The following is a 22,132-nucleotide window of genomic DNA, read 5'->3' as shown; positions in this document are numbered from 1 at the left end:
TTGAGCAAGATCAAATAGAACAAATATAACAGAGAATGAGAAATAAATCACATATGATCACAGAAGAATACTCTAGGGAAAGCCTTAGATAAAAATCCTGCTATCTGTATTATCATACAAGTGGAAATATCTTCGGATTACACAAAGCTTTAACTCACAAGATATCCAGCTCTCAGTAAAATCCCTCAGTGATGATCATAGACTGAATAGACACAACATATGCCTTCCTCCAGTCCTCCAAGCCTCCTATTTCCTTGCGCAGTTTCTCCTGGGTCCTCTGGCTGCCACCTGTGTGAATTCACCTCTCACACAACTCACCAAACTCACAAGTAACTGCACAATCTCCAAGGAATGAATTCCTTCTACATGCAAGAGATATCCTCAATGGAATATTCCTGCAACTGATAGTACACTGTCCCATCCTTTGATCTCAACTAGATCTCTGACTGGACTGACATGCATGAGTTATTTATGAGAGAATATTTAGTTATCTGAAGTACAGTAGTTACATGCATGCATGCATTAACTAACTGAACTCACAATTAGTTCCACAAACTGTTGGAACTAATCTAACTAGACTTAACTCATTTAACTGATCTAACTAATTAAAACTCAAAGTACAACTCATGCTGATCACTTTAATTAAGGGATAACTTCCTCAATCAAAGGGTAAATTGTTGCATGTCTTCACATAGACTTCATGTTTGATTTTCTCCAACTAATTAACTCAAGATTAATTAATTAATTATTTTTCAAACAACTGCTGAGATCAAATTCGAATTTTGATTCTCAATTTTAGTTCAGGGACTTACTAAAATTGGAATGTATCCCGAAATGCTATTTATTGCAATGCTATTTTTAGCACTTCTATATTTAGCATTTCTTGTTGCTATTTTCAACACTCCCTCTCAACAAGGAAGGGATTATCTGTCACCCTAATCTTGTCTCTGTGGAACTTGAATTTGCATTTTGACAATGCCTTAGTCAAAATATATGCATCCTTCTCCTCGGTCGAAACATACAACAACAACATGATCCTCTTCACCACACAGTCTCGAAGATGATGATACCGGATATCGATGTGCTTGGACCTGTCATGAAATAATGAATTCTCAGAGAGTTTGATACAACTCTGATTATCGCAATAGATCACAATTGGATCCATCCTCTGACCAAACAATCCAACTAGAATTTTCCGGATCCAAATGGCCTCACATGTTGCCTGACTGGCAGCCATGTATTCAGCCTCTGCTGAGTTAAGTGCAATTGAACTCTGTTTCCTATTGTACCAAGAAACTACAGCTGAACCAAGGTTGAAAATTCCTCTTGAAGTGCTCTTTCGGTCTGATGGACTCCCTTCCCAATCTGCATCGGTGTAGCCCTGAAGCTTCACTCCCTCTGTCTGTATGCACCATAATCCATACTAAGATGTGCCTCTGAGGTATCTCAGCACATGCTTTGCTGCCTTCCAAAACAGCTTGGTAGGCTGAACCATAGCTTGACTCAGCTGGTTCACTGCAAAGCACAAATCTGGTCATGTGTTCACTAGATACATCAATGAACCCACAAGCTGCTGATAAACAGTAGCAGCTACTACCTCACCTGAAGTAGCATCCTCCTTCCTCCAGTTACCTGCTAGAGGAGTCTGCATGGGCTTGCACTTCTCCATGTGGAATCGCCTGAGTATCTCATTGGCATACTTGCCTTGAGACACAAACACTTCCCCATCCTTCTGCCACACTTCCATGCCTAGAAAGTAGTGCATAAGACCCATGTCTTTCATCTCGAACTCTCTTGCAAGGTCCTCCTTGCAATACTTGATCAACTGATCATTACCTGTCAATATCATATCATTAATATAAAGAACAATGATCAATGGCTTACCTTCTACCATGATGTGGTAAAGGTTCACATCTGCTTCACTCTTTGTGAAGCCTAACCCGGTGAAATAGTTGTCGATCCTAGTGTACCAAGCACGAGGTGCTTGCTTCACCCTGTACAAATCTCTCTTGAGTCAGCGTACATGTGACTCATGATCGAAGGTCTAAAAACTTTCTAAATTCTCTATGTACACCTCTTCCTCAATCTTGCCATTGAGGAACACAATCTTCACATCCATCTGATGGATCTTCCAACCCATCTGTGTCGATAGTGCCAACATCGATTTGATAGATGAGTACCTTGCTATAGGAGCAAAGTCTCATCATAGTTGATCCCCTCGACCTGTGTGAAACCATGGGCAACAAACCTTGCCTTATGTTTCTCCACACTGCCATCAACTGCTTGCTTTACCTTGTAAAACCATCGGGAACTCACCACTAACTTGTCGTTCGGTCTTGGGACAACATCCCAAACACTGTTCTGAATGATGGAGTCATACTCCTCTACCATAGCATCAACCTATATTAGTTTCTGCACTTCTTCCTCGAAGGAAGAAGGTTCAGTCTCTACACACTCCCCAACCAGGGCCATGTAACCAGTGTACCGCTCGGGTGATATCCTCTGTCTGCGCTGAGAGGATGGTTGTCCCACATTCTCTCTCACATCCATCACCAATCTGTCAGCTTCCCTTGAGCGTTTCTGCCCATCTCTGGAAGACTCTGCATGAGTGGATGTCTCCACTCCTGGATCCTCTACATGCGGCTACTCCACATCAGTCTGAGGCTCCTCCTCCTTAGGAACCAAAAGTTCCTCCTCTGCATGCAACTTGAGCTCCCTCTCAAGGGATACTCACATGGCCTTCTGCTCGTCGAACTTCAAATCTCTGCATACTAGTGCCCTCTGACTGGTAGGCAAGAAAACCCGATAGTTGTGGGGTGTATCAATGTACCCCACAAGTATCCCCAACTTAGTTGTTGGTTCTAGCTTCTTCTGAGCATCTTTGGTCACATGGAAATAAACCGATGATCCAAAGATCCTGAAGTGACTCACATCTAGTCTCTTCCCAGAGAAATCCTCCATTAATGTCTTCATCCCCAGTATACGATGCAGACTTCTATTCTGCAAGTATACTGTTGTATTGCATGCCTCAACCCACAAATGAAGTGGTAGGCTTTGGTCATGCGGCATCGCCCAAGCTGCTCCCACAATCTATCTATTCTTCCTTTCAGCCACCCCATTTACTGTGGGTTATGGGGTGCCATAAACTCCCATTTAATTCCTTCTACTGCATAGAAGTACTTAAACTATTAGGAGACATTCTCTCCACCATTGTCGCTTCGAAAGGCTCTTATTTTCTTTCCAGATTCTTTCTCAACCAAGGCTTTGAACTCACAAAACCTTGAGAAGGTTTGATCCTTCTTCTACATGAAGTAGATCCAACATCTACAAGAAAAATCATCAATAAAAATAACATAGTACCTTTGTTTAGTGGTGGAGGCTGTAGAGAATGGTCCACACACATCTGTATGTACTCGCTCCAGGATTGCTACAACTCTATTATCTCGATCTTGAAAGGAATATTTTTCATACTTACCCAAGGTACAACCTTTTCATGTATCCACTTGCTCCAGTTTACCCTTGGGAAGTCCGGTAGAAATCGGCTGCAGGATCTTCAAGGCCCCATGGTGCAAGTGGCCCAATCTTCTATGCCATAGCTCGCCAACATCTTGGCTCTGCACCAAATCTGCTTTGGAACATAATGCAGCACAACTGCCTACCTCTAGCTTGTAGAGATTCTTAACTCAAATCCCAATCCTCTTAGTTTGTCTAGTGTCGATATGCCTCAAGAATGTCTTTCCTTTACTAAAGACTACATCATAGCCTTTGTCTTCTAGCATAGCGACTGATACAAGGTTCTTCTTCAGACCAAGCACATACTTTACATCAGTCAGGGTGAGAGAAGCTCCATGCTCCCTCTCAAAGACAACCATACCTTCACCTGAAACACGATAATTTCCATTATTACCCATCTCTATGCGCATCTGGAGGTCCTTCTCCTCCAAGGTATTGAATAGACTCTTGTTGCCGGTCATGTGGAATGAAGCTCCATTGTCCAGGTACCAAACACATCCCACCATCAATGAAACCATGCATGTGATGAGGGTGAAATCCAATTCGAACTGTGAGGCCAGTGCCTCACCATTAGATCCTTTCGGGGATCCCTTCTTGGATTTCTTCTGTGGACAATTCGTAGCATAATGGCCCACCTCATGACAATGAAAGCATATCACTTTCGATTTGTTAATTTGGTGGGAAGAACTTGATTTGGAATGGGAAGCATTCCCCTTCCCTTTCCTCGCCTTACTCGCTAAGGCTAGATTTTCTTCATCATCTTGCTTTGATGAAGATTCATCTCTGGTGCTTCTTCTTATCTCCTCCTGCATTAGATCCGACCAAAGTCGTTCCCAATATGGCAGATTCTCTCTTCCATTTACTAAGTCTTGGTAGCTATGCCAGCTCTTAGGAAGACCGAGGAGAGCAAGACTCACCATGTCATCATCGGCTATCATGATCCCTACACTTCCAAGCTCATCCCTGCAGGTGGTAAGCTTGTTCAGATATGTAGAGATCGTGTCACCCTTTTCACACTTGATTTTCCAAAGCTTGTCTTTCAGCGCTAGCTTCCTCTAATCACTGTTGTTCTGATATAGATCCTTCAATGTCTTCCACATTGAAAAAGGTGTTTCCTTCCCATGGAGACTCGAGACAATGTGGTATCGAACTCCCTCCAGAAGGATTCTCCTCGCTCTAGCCACACATTTCTTCCATTCCGCCAATTCTTGGGCATTAGTAGCTACTGGCTTGGGGACTTCTTGATCAATCAAGGACTTCAAACTATTGTCCTCTAATATCGCTTTCATGCGATCCTTCCAAGCTATATAATTTGAGCTGCCATCAAGGGAATACTTGAGTCTCAAACTGTTGAACGCCATTGGTGAAATTTGAGATGTGATAAGAATTCGATTTCTGTAATCAGGAACTTCAAACTTTTAACTTCTCCCTTCTTTGTATACTGTTCTTCTCTTTGATCACCTTTTCTCTGATACCATGTAGAATTTCCCACTGTAGATCACTTGATAATGAAATATACTAAGGCAAAATACTTGATCTACTTCTACAAACAAACTTGTGGAAGCTTAATCAGTTTTGAGCAAGATCAAATAGGACACATATAACAGAGAATGAGAAATCAATCACACATGAACATAGAAGAATACTCTTGGGAAAGCCTCAGCTAAAAACCCCACTATCTGTATTATCATACAAGTGGAAATATCTTTGGATTACACAAAGCTTTAGCTCACAAGCTATCTAGCTCTCAGTACAATCCCTCAATGCTGCTCATAGATTGAATAGACACAACATATGCCTTCCTCAAATCCTCCAAGACTCCTATTTCCTTGCGCAGTTTCTCCTGGGTCCTCTAGCTTCCACCTATGTGAATTCACCTCTCACACAACTCACCAAACTCAGAAGTAACTGCACAATCTCCAAGGAATGAATTCCTTCTGCATACAAGAGATATACTCAATGGAATATTCCTGCAACCGATAGTACACTATCCCATCCTCTGATATCAACTAGGTCTCTAACTGAACTGACATGCATGAGTTATTTATGAGAGAATATTTAGTTATCTGAAGTACAGTAGTTACATGCATGCATGCATTAACTAACTGAACTCACAATCAGTTCCACAAACTGTTGGAACTAATCTAACTAGACTTAACTCAGTTAACTGAGCTAACTAATTACAACTCATCCTGATCACTTTAATTAAGGGATAACTTCCTCAATCAAAGGGAAAATTGTTGCATGTCTTCACATAGACTTCATGTTTGATTTTCTCCAACTAATTAACTCAAGATGAATTAATTAATTATTTTTCAAACAACTGCTAAGATCAAATTCGAATTTTAATTCTCAATTTTAGTTCAGGGACTAACTAAAATTGGAATGTATCCCAAAATGCTATTTATAGCAATGCTATTTTTAGCACTTCTATATTTAGCATTTCTTGTTGCTATTTTCAACATGTTATCATCATCAAGTGATGTGTCCTTACTCCTTTGCATAATGGCCGAACTTATTGCAAGAAAGGCATTTGCCTTTCCTTTCACCCTGAGATCTGGACTTCCCATTGAAGTGATTTGTATGTAGGCCATCAGAAGCTTCTGATGCGCCATTATAATAATATACTCTGCTGCGACTTCACCCTTGGTGAATTTGAAGAGGGATGAGGAATACATTGATCCTTTTTTCCTTTCCCAACTATTGATGATTTCTCTTTCACTCTTGCTTGGGCATTGTCCTCACCTCAGCCCTAATACCATGTTAATTTTAGGTATGTTCTATGCTTAAAGAAATTTATTTCAATTTTCACAGTTAGCTCAATATCTTTTCCAGATTAGAAATCACATCAGCATTAAAGTAAACTGTAGATAGAACATAAACATAAATCACAGAAGACAAGCCAAGACAAGAGGACACAAGATCTGGTGCTAGCCAGGGACAAACCCCAATGTGGGGAAACCCTTGATCAACTCTTCTTATATGTTCTTCAATAGTTCAGCAGAGATAGAGATAGTACATATACATCAGAGGTCAACACTTTGACTTGACTAGATAAGAGCAGAGATCTTCACCATGAACGTGACATAATGCAATTATATACTTGACACCAAGGACTGTAGCTTGGAGAGAAGCCTTCAATCTTCAACTGATTTGCAGATAAGGTCCTTCAAGGTGAGACCTTTACATCATCACGCTGCTCCTTGTCAATTGAACCAACCCATGACACTAGCTCTGTCCATATTATATTACAGCAACATCAAACAGTCCTCTAATAGCTTCAGCAGCATGAGAACTCCATATATATTATGCTAATGATTTGAGCACTCAAATACTCATATGAAATATTGACTGTGGTGTTATGGCCTGTAGCTTAACACACAGTCTTCCTCTACTGCTCACAAGGAAGTTTGTACCTTCATACGATCAGCTCTTCAATCTGCCTTCTATTAATGATGAAGTTCCACCAATGTCACTAAACATAGGCCTATATTAATCTTCCCTATAATAGCCCCCTTTGCTGCTCCAAAGGTTTCCAACCAAGGTATTCAACACAGTGAGTTCTCTCATAGAATTTACTGTTCATAACCTTCATCAATTTCACACCCCTTTCTCCATCCAAGTGACTGTACTATTATCAACACTGTCCTAACATATGCTGCCTTGCTGGATAGACTTCAACATATACCATTCATCACTCTTCTCCATGTCATACAAACCACTTTCAGACCTTCCTCATCTGCCTGAAGCTTGATGTTTTTGCTGTCCAAATATGAGGTCTGATAGATGTGGTAAGAATCCTCCATGGCTGTGGCTGGGGCATGCTTGACTAGCCTTCTTTTGACTGCATTAAGGGATCCTCTTTCCAGCGTATAGGAATCCTCCTCTGGCTGCATAGAACCCTCATTGACTACAGATTATATCACCTTTTAGGACTGTAGCTAGGGCAGCATAGAGGCCTCTTGAGATTGTATATTAAAGGACTGTGTCTAGGCATATAAGGCCTCCTATTTTTAGTGTATAAGAGTCTTCTTAAATTGTGGGTGTAGGGCAACATCTAGTGCAAAATAAGGCCAGCAGTGAGGGCGTATATGGACTGTGATTAGGGCACGAATAGAACTGTGACTAGGGCTATTTTGAACAGCGTATAGGTCTCTCCTTAGGGCTGCATATAGGAGCCTTTTAGTACAATGGATAGGGTCGCTTTCTAGAACAACAATTAGATCTTTCCTTGTTGCGTTATGTAGGCTTCCTTCACAATTCTAGATCTCCCTTACTTTCTGCGTCTAGGGCTTCTTCATTAGGGTAGCATAGATCTCCATTAGGGTAGCGTAGATCCTTTCTCCATCAAGGCAACATTATCCATTAGGATCTATCCTCCTACTAAAACCCAAAGACAAGTAGAGAGGAAGAGATCCCAAGTGAATGTGTAGAAATGACTTGAAGGCGAGCTCTATTTATACTAAAACGTTGAGCACAAGTGGGGTTTGTTTGGTTGTTGGCCGACCTTGAGGAATTGTCCCATAACACAAATAAATTCATATCTCCATGAATACTTATAGGAATCGAATGATCTTTAGATCAATCCTATACCTCTCGATGAGAGGCATCCAAGAAAAATATCAGCTGCTATTAATAAGATGAACCACATGGAGTTTGGCCCTAGTTTCCAATTTCAATAAGAGCACACATGGAAATGCAGTCGATCAAATGTCTATGAGCTTTCTTGGTCATGGAGATATCAAGTTGTTCATAGAAAGGGACATCAAGATATGACAACAATAGTATCACAGCAAGCAACATCATGAAAAATAGCTGACAGAAGCACACCGAATGCAAAAAATGCAATGAATGCAAGAGGAAGGTTGTTGACAACATAGAGGCAGAACAAAGTTGCAAGCTCAAGCAGATCCACTGATGATGAAAGCAACTTTGGAGACTCAGGCTATGAGGTGTCAAAGCGACATGAAGATCATGCGGAGACAGAGAATGGAACAAAGAAGGAGCTGCATGTGTTGAAGTAGCAACTAAAGGAAGATCATGAAGTTGCATAAACAAACGATTGAGTTGTAGCAGGAACAACAACAATAATGGGCGCAACATGCACTCATTGATGAAACTGCACCCGTACAAGTTATAGATCTATCCCAGCAGCTGGCATGGATCAGACATGGTGAGTAGTGTTTTTGATCGCATGCAAGGGATTCAACAACATGCATGTTATTTTACACACACATGCGATCCAAACCATTCAACACACTCACCAAGGCAAAGACAAGAAGCAAGTCCAACTGGAGCTGAACATGTACTTTGACAAGTTGATGTGCATGACCACCAACACACACTTGAATATCAACACCCTTGGTATTCATCCTCTCATTGTATTTATCCACTCATGCAATTTAACCATAATATTGTAAGTGACATCCACCCATGGTATTCATTCACCCATGGTATTTACCCACCCATGGAATTTCCTTGTGGTATTGTAACCAAAAAGTCTATAAGTAACAAGTCACATTTTGTAAAAATGACAAATTGTCCACCACAATGTAGCTTTTACAGTTATTCTTTATTTAATAAAAGGTTTCTTAATGGTTTTGTTTACTATGTGTTCTCTTTATTTTTTTCTTCTAGCATTTTAACTTTTCAGATCTCGAGGGCCTCCCCCCAAGATCCAGATCAATAATAAAAATAATAGCTTTGCCCGTTTAGGGCCCTTTTCCAAAAACTTGGAAAACATATCCTGAAACCATTTCTCAAACATGCATCTAATTACCTATTTCAATTAATATGAAACAAAACCATAACTCATGAAACGCTTACCCAACCCCTTTTGGAATTCTTCATTGTAATTTCCTTAAGCAATATTTGGCTTTTCTTCCTCAAATCTCTACAATACCAAGGTTAGTACAATAAAATACACCAATAATAATTCCAACTTGAGATATAAACATTTGTACATATATACTACTCTTAGGTAATAAGAGTCCAAATAACATAAGCTTAAACAAAAATGTCATGCTTACAACAATTTAAATTTATGCAATTATTTAAACCAATACTATACTAAATTTTCAGGAAATTGAATTTATACATAATGAGATCCTCACTACAATAGTTGGAAATATGATCCATCTCTGATTATTTAGGCAATTCATTTGAACCATCTATTTTTCCTCCCAACCATATCTAGGGGGGACTTCTTCCCCATAAATTCTCGAGTTGTAAGGGCTCACAAGTAGCACCAAGATATAGTAATAAAGAGATAACTTGGGAATGGAAGAAAAATTCTCGATACCACTCATGTATAACTCAACTGAGTATGGCTACTTAGGAACCTAGATCATGAAATTCCAGAGACATTTCAGCAACATCTGGTTACACTCTAGGCCTCACCTACCATGGGAAATCCTTCAGTATTTATAGTAATTGAGTGAGGTGACACATCACCCCTATCATGAAAAACCAATTTATTTTTAATTTGCAAAATTTCCTATTATTCATCACCCTCCTATTGACAATGTTGAAACCCGCCAACATGCAAGGGGGTCTCCTCGATGAAACGTCCCAATTAGACTTCGCACCATTTGGTGTAGGAACCCTTCCAAAAATAAGGCCCAACTGCCATTTTTCTTAGAGTTTTTCCTTGGATACAATGGTAAGTATGAGAGAGTAATGTATATGTACTTTCAGATGAAAGTGAGTATGTCTTGTGGAATGTTTAGTTCTAGAATGTATCAAGGTTCTTCTACCAAATGGGAAATAAAAGTGAGCCTTTAAGAGAGGAGTAACAGTATTGATCTAATAAAGACACACAAGTATATATATATAGTTGGATTGAGGGGGCCTGACCCAGGTTCAACGTTAATTAGCCAAACAAATCCCTACATTACTGGCCCTTTCGGCATCAGCCCACAGAGCGCGGACTGAATTCTCACCCGAAGCAGTATGGGGGGATGCTGGAACCAAGTTTCCGCACCCTGAGATGGTCGTGATGTCGTTTAATTCCCTCTATCCCTACCTTCGCGCAGGTTGCTTCGCTCTAGGGCTTGCAAGACAAACCCTGTGTTCCGTTCTTCGATACCTCCGCGAAAGGATAGGATCGTCCTTTGCGCAGCCCGAGCCTGTTGCTCAGGTATTTTCATGCTGTTATGGCAGTGTGCCGTACAAATTCTCCATTTAATTTAAGTGCCTTGCTTAGCTTATCAAACAATTATAGTTATCCGCACGTAAACAGATATTCGTATATGCGTTCATTTATTCAATGTAATTGCATTCATTTGCGCACCATATAAGCATAATAAATCAAATTCATAAATAACATATCAAGATGCATCAACAGAACAAAGACACAAAAATTGCAGAATATCTCTCTTTATTAATATCTCCCAAGTGGTTACAAACTCTGTTCACCCTGCGCACATAGCTACAGGGGTCCGTCCACTTAGCTGCGGACTTATACCCTAGGCCTCTGCGCACCCAGCTGAAGAGCCTTTACCTACGCTACAACCCAAGACTTAGGCTTCTTGCTCTAAAGCTATGACTCTATTACATCATCCATCATTGTCTATCTCCTCCAAACTACTTAGAGCTTAGCTCTTTCTATACAATCCCATGGTCTGCGGACCATGGGTAGTTCTCTTACAGCCGACTTTACTTTTACAAACTAAGGGTGAACTACCCTTTATGACACATAACACCTTCACGCTCCGCGACCACAAATTGCAGAGTCTTTACAATAATATTACAAAAATTGACTTAAACCTGGGCTTTTAGACCCAAAACTGCCCTTGGGGAATCCCGCTCCCAACAGGCCCCTAACAAAAACATCTTGACTTGCCCTTGAGTCACTCGGTAGGCGCGGAGATCTTTGCACGAAGCCCATCCAGCTCGACCCTGATGACTGCAACTTCAGCTGTGCACTGAGCTACTTCCTGCTTCACATCTTTGACTGTTTTCTCGATTACTGCCCCTGCGCTGTCAGCCTGAAGTTGTTGTTGCATCACTTGCAGAGTCGCAAGGGGTCCTTCAATTTTTCCTATGACTGCGTAAGCTTCCTCCAACTAGGGCTTGATTCATGCCTTTAACACTGCTTCCTTGTGCAACTCTGCGTCCACCTATTCCTTCAACTGCTTAGCTTCCTGCAGCTTGGCTAACCTCTGTGTCAGCACGACTGTTCGCGCTGTGCCCTTAACTTCATCATAGTGTTGTTGGAGTTCGCGTGCTTCCATTTCTAGCCTCTAGATGTTTGGTTCCTCCTGCAAGCTGGTCAGGACCTCAAATGATTGTTTGAACAACTGTGTGCAATCCGCTACTGCACTCTCCACCGCCATGACTGCTTCAGTGATAGTGGACACCCGCTATTCCTTTACCTCTGGTAGTGTTGAAGGTTGGGCCCTCAACTCGAGCTATGTAATCTATAGGTTTAGCTCCAACTAAACTCGTGCCATCTCTATCCGAGTGTCGCACACCCCTGTGGCCAATTTGCGGATGCTGACCTCAACTGGCTCCTCCTTCGAAATGGCCAACTCTGGGACCATTCTGCATGCCTCCTCCACAACCTATATGATCCTCTTTCTCTAGTTGGTCACCTCAGCCTCAGCAACGATGGCAACATTCCTTTGCAAGGCCATCTACTCGTTGTTTACCTTTTGTTCACTGATCACCTGGAGAGCGTGATGCTCACAGGACTTCAACTCTTCAATTACTCCATCTTGCAAGAGGTGGAGTGCTTCGCACAGAAGTGCTCCCAGGTTCAGTTCCACTCCCTTCAAAGTGTTGATAGTGGACCTGTCAGCCTCATTTTCTGTGGTCAATGCTCCATCTGGCAGCACTATCACACTGGAAGCCTTCATAAGCAACATATCGGCAGCCTCTGGCGTGCCGATAGCCAAGCTGGTAGACATCAGACCAGCTTGTGTCGCGTGGGTCTGCAACTCCTGCAGCCCGGTTTGGATGGCCCCTAGGATGATCTGATGATGCTTCTCAAATTGCTACAGGGTCTCTGCGATGACATCTCTGACTATGTCACTGATGTCATATAAGTCACCCTCCATTAGTGTGATACGGTCCAACGAGGTCTTGGTCACCTTGGATTTCTTTCTGGACCCTCCCTTTTCCATCTCTCTCAGGCATTTAATGCTATTATGTGTCCTCTTCGTTGGTCTTGGGTGGAGGCGACCGCGTGCCTTTGTCAGAGCCCGACTCTATGACACCTGTCTTTTTTCCTGCCTCCTTTCTTGCTTGTTCCGCCCAGGCCTTCTCAGCGGCCTCCTTTTTCCTCTTTTTGACCAGTTGCGCCATCTTCAGCTTAGCCTCTTCCTTCTTCTTCTATGTGGTGGACTTGCTTTCACCCATCGCTAAGTCCGTGGTGGTGCACCACTCCATCAACCATTTATCCAACACCACATCAATGGCATCATCTGTGGCTAGGTATGACAAATCGTACCACTTATGCGCAGGGTCCTTCTGCGCCCTGATTGATATCCGATGGAAATCAACTTTAAATTCGACATAGCTCTGTAGGTTAGCATATACCGTGGGCAAAATCGCGGCTTATGATTGATGGCCATCCTGATATTCATTTTCATCAAGATCTAGAAGATCTTGCTTTCCCCAACGCGCTCCACATCCTTGGTCGCCCACATCGAAGCGTACTTCGCTGCTTCAGGAAGGTCTGGAATGACTGAGGGGAATTGGCTATCTTTTGGTAACTCCCACACTACGAGAATGATCGATAGAAAGAGCCACGCATGGTGGAAGGTCTTGCTCTGCTCTTGTTCTTCATGGTAGTTCACCAGGAACTCTCCGCGAAGGTAGTCTGACTAATTAAACTGGACTCCTTCTGTGCACTGTTGTGCCAGCGTGATGACAGGTACCGACACCTCATCGATGTGAAACTTCTGCATCACCTTTCCTACAAGGGTCTACGTTTCCACCTTCACAGCGGGCTCACAGATGCTGGAGATGGCATACCCACGTGGCTTCTTTACCAGTTTGAACTTCTCCTTCATTGATTCTGCAAGCACCTGCTCACCACCCTTGCCGCCAAAGATCATAACTAGATTTTTTCCTATATACGGAGGACACGTTAAGTGGTGAATCAACACATTGTTGATGGGTATCAACTCCTCCAGCCACAACACCCATCATGCACTAAGCATAGTAGCTGCTTGATGACCAACACTGTCACAGGGGTGCAGTTATAGTGCGACACCCAGAGTAGGTTGAGTAATCCTACCTTCTCTACTCCTCTGAGCCACTTCCATAGCTCCAATGCAGTCACTAGGTGTGGGAACTTCTTGTGGTCTGCCAAGGCGTAATCTTTGAGCTTCAATATGGGCACCCATGCCAAACGCGGACTGTCAAAAGCGATTTCATCCAGTAGCAGAGGGGTTTGCAGGGAGTCTTACTTTCATCAATGTCCTTTGGGACCTTGGACATAGGCTTGTGACATACTCCGACAACCATGTAATAAGGTACGCACCCTGGGCTTCAACCTCTATTTCCACTCCCACATCCTTGTTGTCCATGGGGATTTCTTCGATATCCTCCTCCTCTACATCTAGGTTTATAGATTTGCCTTTCTCCTGGGTAGTGGGCTTTGGTGGGTTTTGTATTGGCGACACGCACACCAGTATGGCTAGTTTCTTGCCCTTCTCTTCTTTCATAGTCTCCTTGTTTGGGGTTGGCTTCCGTCTTGGCGTTCTCAGAGATTTAGGGAACTCTTCCAGTACTTCAGCCACTTCTGGGGCAGCTACTCTGGCCCCCATATCAATCTCTTGCACATTTTCCTCAGCAACCACTGCTTTGTCCATAGCTCCTGTGCATGTTGACATGATGCTATTCACTAGTGCTTGTGTCTCCTTTGACAATTGTTCAAACACCGAAGTCGCTACTAGATATGGAAAGAATTCACAGTTCATGTGCGCTTGAGAGTGCAACAACTCAATTCTCAAAATGCCAAGTGTTTTTCGCTGGACAACCACTTGTAATTTACAAGGAATTTTGAATTCAAATCCGACCGTTTCCCCCAAATTGGCGGCAGATTTTCAAGGATATAAGCCATAAATTTCATCTTAAATGTCAGCAACCCACTTCATTTGGCATCACTTCTGTCGTCTTTTCATGAACAGTGACTTTAATGGTCACTTTCCAGCCGACCTGTGTGATTTATCCCTGGGTAGCGCAACTCCCTCCGCACTGCCGCGGAGCCAGTGGCACATCCTTGCTTCGTGCCATCGTCGAATCATGCAGCTCCCCAAACTGAGTAGTGTAGTTTATAGCCTCATGCCTCATTTCAGCTACCTGGAGCGCTAAGACTGCACTTGTTTCATTTAGTCACATGGTTGGACAGTCGGTGTATGGCTTCAAGCAACTACCATTCACCTTTCTTGGGAAGGTTTCTCCATTTAATTTGATTAACTGTATCGCTCCTCCATCAGTAATCTCCTTAATAACATAAGGCCCTAATTAGTGCATCCTGAATTTCCATGGAAATTTATCAAACTTACTATTGTATAACAAAACCAAGTCATTTACCTTAAATGTTCACAACTTGATGTGTCAATCATGCCATGCATTTTTGCGTTGCTTTTGGACCTGCTGGTGAAATCCAACCAAAAATATTTCTTCTTCATGCTCATCCAGCTGCATGAGCCTCTCCTCCAGGGCTTCGCAATCCGTCATACCTGTGAGCGCTGCTATGCGCAGACTAGGTATGATGTATTCCATAGGCACTACCGCTTCCACACCATAGACAAGCCTAAAAGGAGTTTGTCCAGTCAACTTCTTGCATGTCATTCGATAACCCCACAGTATTGCAGGTATCCATAGGTCCCAATCACTTCATTGAGCATTGAAAACCTTGGTCAGCGCGTTTTCAAGAACTTTGTTGAATGCCTCCACTGTTCCATTAGCCTGTGGGTGATAAGGTGTGCTCTTCTGGTGATATACCTGAAATTCCCTTGTCAGCGCGTTGATCATATCATTCAGGAAGTGTGTACCATGATCACTCATCAAGATCTTCGGGTAGACAAATCGCATCAGTACATGCTCAAATAGGAAATTCATGTCAATCGCGCCCATGCAATCCTTCACCAGCTGCGCTTCTGTCTAACGAGTCAAATACTTCGTTGCAGTGATAATGTATCTTTCTCCTATCTTTCCTTGTGGCTGAATGGGTCCTACAAAATCAATCACCACTTCTCAAAGGGTTGCAACGTCATTTATGGATTCAAAGGCATTTCATCCCTCCACGATGGCCTACCCATTCTTTGACATACATCACATGCCTTGCAATATGCTTTAGAATCATGATGAAGGGTTGGCCATCACAACCTTGCGTGTAGAATATTCTGTGCGGTTTCTCTCCCTACATAATTTCCTCCCGTGGTACCCCCTTCTTTTGAACTCAGGTACATACCATTGCAATATCTCATCAGTCCCCATTTTGTACATATGCCTAGCAATGATAGAGAAATCTTTCGCGCGCACCACTAATTCCTTCTTTTGCTAGACAATGTATCCTTCCGGTGTATTTCCTGTTATTAGGAAGTGTATTATATCCTCAAAGTGACCATCTGCAACACGCACTGCAAATAGTCGCGCGTCAGGCAATCCTTCTTCCAGGTTAGTAGGTTCCTCCCCCGTTTCGATGCGCGATAGATGATCAAGTCCCGTGCTCAATCATCCAGGCTTCAAAACAACTTCAAAATCATACTCCTAGAACAATAAGAGCCATTTGCAGATTCTTGCCCCCAACATAGGCTTATTGACCAAGTATTTCAGCGCAAAGTGATCTGTATACATCTTAAAATGGCCTCCTATCAAGTAGTGCCGATACTTCTAGTGCAAATACACCATAGCTAGACCTTCGCACTCAGTGGTGGAATAGTTCTTCTCTACTTTAGATAACCTGCGACTTGCGAACGCAATAGGATGGTCCAAGCCTTCTCCACGAGCTTGTGTTATTACTGCTCCCAGTGCTATACATGACATGTCGACATGTACATGAAACTCTTTCTTCTAGTCCGGGAGGAATAGAATCGGTGCGGTAACCATATTTTCTTTCAATATGTCCAAGATCTTCTTACAATCATCGTTCCAGCAGAATGTGACATCCTTCTTCAACAATTTCTCCATAGGCATGGTGATCTAGGCATAGCTTTTGATAAACTTTTTGTAATATCTCAGATGTCCAAAAGTAGCACGCAGTTGTTTCACACTCCTAGACGCTTCCAAGTTTAGTATCACTGCGATCTTCGCGGGGTCTACCATCAGTCCTTATCTACAAACCACCTGCCCCAATAGGTTTCCAAAAGGAATGCAAAACAAACACTTTTTGAGATTGAGCGTGATCTAGTATCTTTGACAGGTATCCAACCTCAAGCGCAAGCTTGCTACATGGTGCTTAACTAGCCCAAATATAGTCCATTCATCAAAATATACCTCCAGGAACTTATGAATAAATTCCTTGAATGCCGCAACAACCACGCGTGAAAATATTGCAGGTGCATTCTTCAATCCAAACGGCATTACAGTGTATTGAAAACAACCCCACTCAGTTGCGAAGGTTGTCTTGCTCCTATCCTCTAGCATGATTTTGATTCGGTGGTGTTAGCCCTCAGGTGCAATGCTACTATTTTAACATAAATGTACCCTGTCTTAGCTCCGATGGTCCACATCTCCTCTTGATCCGCTTTGGCCATAAGCCTTTAAAAACCCAGGACCATACAATTATTGCCATACAAAGGAAAAAACGGGAAAACCCTTAGCTGGACTTCAAAAATTATACACCCACGCTCATCAATATCGGCAGATCCACTCTCAGTTCATCTCCTTTCCACTGCGCTCTCCATTCTCCGATATCCGATCAGATCGATCTTCGCTGCCTGACCAACATCCTGACCATTGATCCACACCATCCAATGGCCCCCGTCAATACATATTCTCCCATCGATAGCTTGATATTATGGCACTTTCCAAAGCAATTTATTGCTCCTCCATTTGCAACCATCACTTGACACTCTGGTGCTGGATATAAGAAGCAATTCAATTCTTTTGCTACCTTACAATCAATAAAATTGTGGGTACTTCCTGAATCAATCAACACTATTACCTTTTTCTTCTTGATTTGTCCTTCTATCTTAATGGTTTGAGGAGTGGTAATTCCAGCCAATGCATTACAAGATATGGTCATATTCATTTCTTCTTTATCTAGGCTTTGTTCCTAGAGTATATCCTCTTCTTTTGACCTTTCTTGCTCCTTTTCTTCTTCCTCTTCGCAATCTATGTAGAATAATTTCTTCTCAGCACACTTATGACCTTTAGTGTATTTGATATCACAACTGTAACAAAGCCCTTTTGCTATTTTTTCTTCTAATTGTTGTGGTGTCAATCTTATAGGTTGTGGAAGACTAGGGGCAACAACACTTCCATCTTTATAGTTGTGAGTGGTATGCTTCCTGGTTGCCATAATTTTGCTTTCTATTTTTCTTGCTAACCTGAATGCCTTCTCTAATGAATCAGGTTCCCAAAGGCGAACATCATGTTGGATATTATCCTTTAAAGACCCTATGAACACATCAATCCTATGCTCCTTTGGAATATTTTTTACCTTTATGTTCAATTTTTGGAACTCCTCAATGTACTCCATTATTGAACCATTTTGTTTGAGACTTATCAATTGGCTAAAAAAAGTGTTGCTTTTTGTATCCTCATAATGTGCTGTCAATTCTTCCATAAAAATTGCCCAAGTGATAATTAGTTTACAAGAGCAAAACCATTGATACCATAAAACTGATTTGGTTCCAAATATAAAGTTGAATACGTACCTTTTGTGTGTTTTTCACATTATTGAGATTGAAAAATTGCTCCATCTGTAATATCCATGTTGCGGGATCTTTGCCATTAAACTTCCTCATATCGATTTTTGGAATATGGTGGGTCTTAGATCCCACATTGGAGTCTATGAAACCATGATTAACATTTCTTTTGTGCGCATCATGAGTTTCCTTTACAACCTTTTCACCATTAGTAAGTATTTCTTGTAGAAAATTTGTCAAATATGTCTTCAAATCTGCCATGTCTGTCTTCAAATCTGTCTTCAAATCTACCATGTCTCTCTTCAAATATGTCTTCAAATCTATCTTCAAATCGTCCATATTAGCTTCCATGCCCTTTATCTTAGATTCCACGCCATTTATCTTAGATTCTGTTAGCTTTTGTGAGCATGACATTTGTTGCACTTGTTCTTGTAATTTTGATATATCATGTAGCATTTCTTCCTCTTCTTCATGAGTCATGCTAGGGCTTTCAGGTTGCTTACTAGGTGTTTGCATTTTCTTTCCTCGGGGCATCTGTTACTGATAATAATGCTCTACTATGCCCTTTGAATTCCTTCAAAATAAATCTTCAAACCAATCTTAAGCAAAAATTTAAAAGAATCTACACACCTTTTTTCACTTTGTAGGAGCTCGATATTGCCTCTGATGTATCTTTGTACTTTCAGATCATCCAGTTCTAAAATTGCGACATGCAGTAGCCCTCTATGTCCTCTTTCCAATGCCACCAATATGATCCAAGTTGGATTCTCCAAGGAAGAGTTATGAAAAATCTCCCACACTGACCTGATTATGGACTAGTTTAGTAGAGTGAACTTGTATGACATGCCACGAGTCACTGTTTCGACCTTTGGCTCTGAAAAATATATACAAGAAACTACAGTCCATCCTATTTCTATACCTTCTGACGAAATTTTAATCAGATGCTCAGGGAGAAAGTTATGATGATTTTCCCCAGGTCACCTGTTTGGAATGAAATTCAGGAGTATGCAAGAAGACCAACTTACTCAGATCATATCTCTGCAAATATAGCACGAACAGCTTTGAAATTCGGACCCAAGATTCACTGCGATTTCTTCTCAAATGGGTTTTTTTTTAGCTTCTGAAACATCACAAAAAAAAATTTATAGCGAAAATTCCACGAAGACCTGTTTGGAGCAACGAAACCCTAGAATCCAAAGCTCTGATCCCAAATGTTATGAAACCAGCTCAAGAAAAGATAGAAAAGATAGATCAATGCCTTAGAATTCAGCCTCTTCGAGGGGGAAACCTCCTTTACATTACATAAATGAACAATTCTTGGATGATTCAAATGACAAAACCTCCTTTCTATATATAGGAGTCTAAGGAGTCACAATATAACCCAGCTGACCTAACAATAATAATATAAAGCCACAAAAATAACAATAGAGGGATTCTATGGGGCACAGTAATAACAATATGGGGATAATAGGGGCACAATAATATTAATAAGGGATGCAACTACAATATTAATGGGGTAATCACTAGTATTATAGGGACCCAACACCACTCCATAGTTTTGGCTCAGTTTATGAGGCATACTCGAAGAAATCCTCAGAAGCCATGCGCTGACCCAGTACCTGACCCTGAAAAAATCATCAAAGAAAGAAAGGCGTTGCAGAAAGGAGCATCAGGTTCAGGTAGCTCTAAACAATATTCTATATCTCTTCAAGAAAATCTTGTAATAGAACAAATACGTGTTGAGAGTATAGCATCTAATACTAGCAGTGAAGAAAAAATCTCAGAGATTCATAGAGCTCCTTATTCTTTAGGCCCTCCTTTCATTGTAAGCCAAAAGGAAGCCTCTCCTCCTATCCATCGTACTCCTTTAGTCCTATAAGTCACTCCTCAACCCTCTTTCATTCAGACTTCCAGTACCCTTATAGCAACCACAGCTATGGCAGCACCTACCAAAATGGAAAGAATCATAGCTGCTAGGTATGGACCTCTCATACTACCCACTCCTTTAAATTCCATGCCTACTAGAGAATATCAGAAGTATATTCCTAACTTCACTGGGATTGAAGGTGTTACAGTTGAGGAACATCTTGAATCATTCTATAGCTATGTTGATAACCTGGACATTAGTGAAGATAATGTATGGATGAGAGTCTTTGTCCACAGTCTCGATGGAGAGGCTAGAAAGTGGTTCAGAGAACTGACCCCAAGGTCTATAGCAGATATTGAGGCTTTATATGATGCATTCCTAAAGCATTGGGGGATAAGAAGGATATACTCTACTACCACACTGAGTTTGGGAACTTAAAGAGGGAAAATGGTGAGTTGTTGTCTGATTTTAATAAGAGGTTTAACTGCATGTACAACAAGATACCAGCTGAAGTAAAACCCACCACTACCTCTGCTAAACTCACCTATGCCAGTGCCTTTGATTCTGACTTTTTTCTACTGTTGAGGGAGAGACGATGTGCTACCTTGGCTGATATGCATGATGCAGTCTTGGAAGTAGAATCAAACATCATGGCTGTAGAGAAGCTCAAGGGGAATGTTGATAGAAGGAGACAGAGGGGCGAATCTTCATCATCTTTAGATCCCAAGATAGATAAAATGACCAAGATGATAGAATCATTATCCTCTGAAATATCCAAATTAAAGGTTGAGCAATACCCTGGGAAAGAAAGAGTTCCTAATACCTTTGCTCCTAGAAATCCAAATCCATATAGAAGAGCTAATGAGTAGTTGCAGATTCTGCAAAGAAGGAAAGATGCCAATGAAGACCAAAGGGTGAAGACCCCTTTCTAGAATTTAGTCATGGAAGAAGAGCAGTTTTAAGAAGATGATGAGATCCATTGTTTGGAAGACAAGGGCAGTGCCTCCTTTTTGACCTTAGCTGCCTATGAAAAGTCATTATTGAATGACCACATCATCCAAGAGTGGGATGGTGGAGCTGTTCTACAAACTGATAATCAACACAGATATGATCTAAGGTTGAAGATGGATAATGCAAGGAAACTCCTATTTATTGTCCCTGCACTACAAAGAGCTAATAAGTAGAAATGATTGGCAATTGATCCCATCATCCTCAAAGCTCCAGCTCACGAGGTAAGAGGCCTTGACAAGTCTCCTTCTCCTTTTAGTTTTGAATTAGAAATTCAGAAGCTAAGCATACCCATACCTTTGATTGAACTAGTGAAGAATGAGTCCTTCAGGAGATATCATCGAGGCCCTTGAGCCTAAAGCCATCCAAGCCTCCATTGACTATGTAAATCTGCAAGACGAAAAACCAGCTATTGTTCTCATCCCAATGATTGAAAATTTTGCTGACATCTCCCCATCATTCTATGTCTCTTTGACTATTCATGACAAAATCCTTCACAATTGCCTTCTGGACATAGGAGCCAGCCATAATATAATGCCCAAGGTTGTCATGGATGAGTTGGGTCTTGACATTACCAAGTCTTATCATGACTTGTTTTCTTTTGACTCTAGAAAAGTGAAATGTTTGGGATTAATCAAGGACCTAGCCATCACCTTGTCTCAACTGCCCATGAAGAGCATGATGATGGATATTGTGGTTGCAGATGTACCCCACAAGTTTGGCATGTTGCTTTCCAGAGGTTGGAACAAAAGGTTAGGTGGAACATTGCAAAATGATCTGTCCTATGCTACTGCCCCAGTTTTTGGAGGTGAGAGTAGGAGATTATACAAAGAAGCTCAGTTGGCTTATATCATCAGTGATGAAAGGAATCCCACTAATCATCCCATCTATGCTATCAACACTGATTTTGGATCCT

The sequence above is a fragment of the Pinus tabuliformis genome, chromosome 4_1 (assembly GCF_031772625.1).
Source record: "Pinus tabuliformis cultivar Carrire ecotype Pingquan chromosome 4_1, CPIR1, whole genome shotgun sequence".
Classification (NCBI taxonomy): Eukaryota; Viridiplantae; Streptophyta; class Pinopsida; order Pinales; family Pinaceae; genus Pinus; species Pinus tabuliformis.
This window is presented reverse-complemented; position numbering follows the sequence as displayed.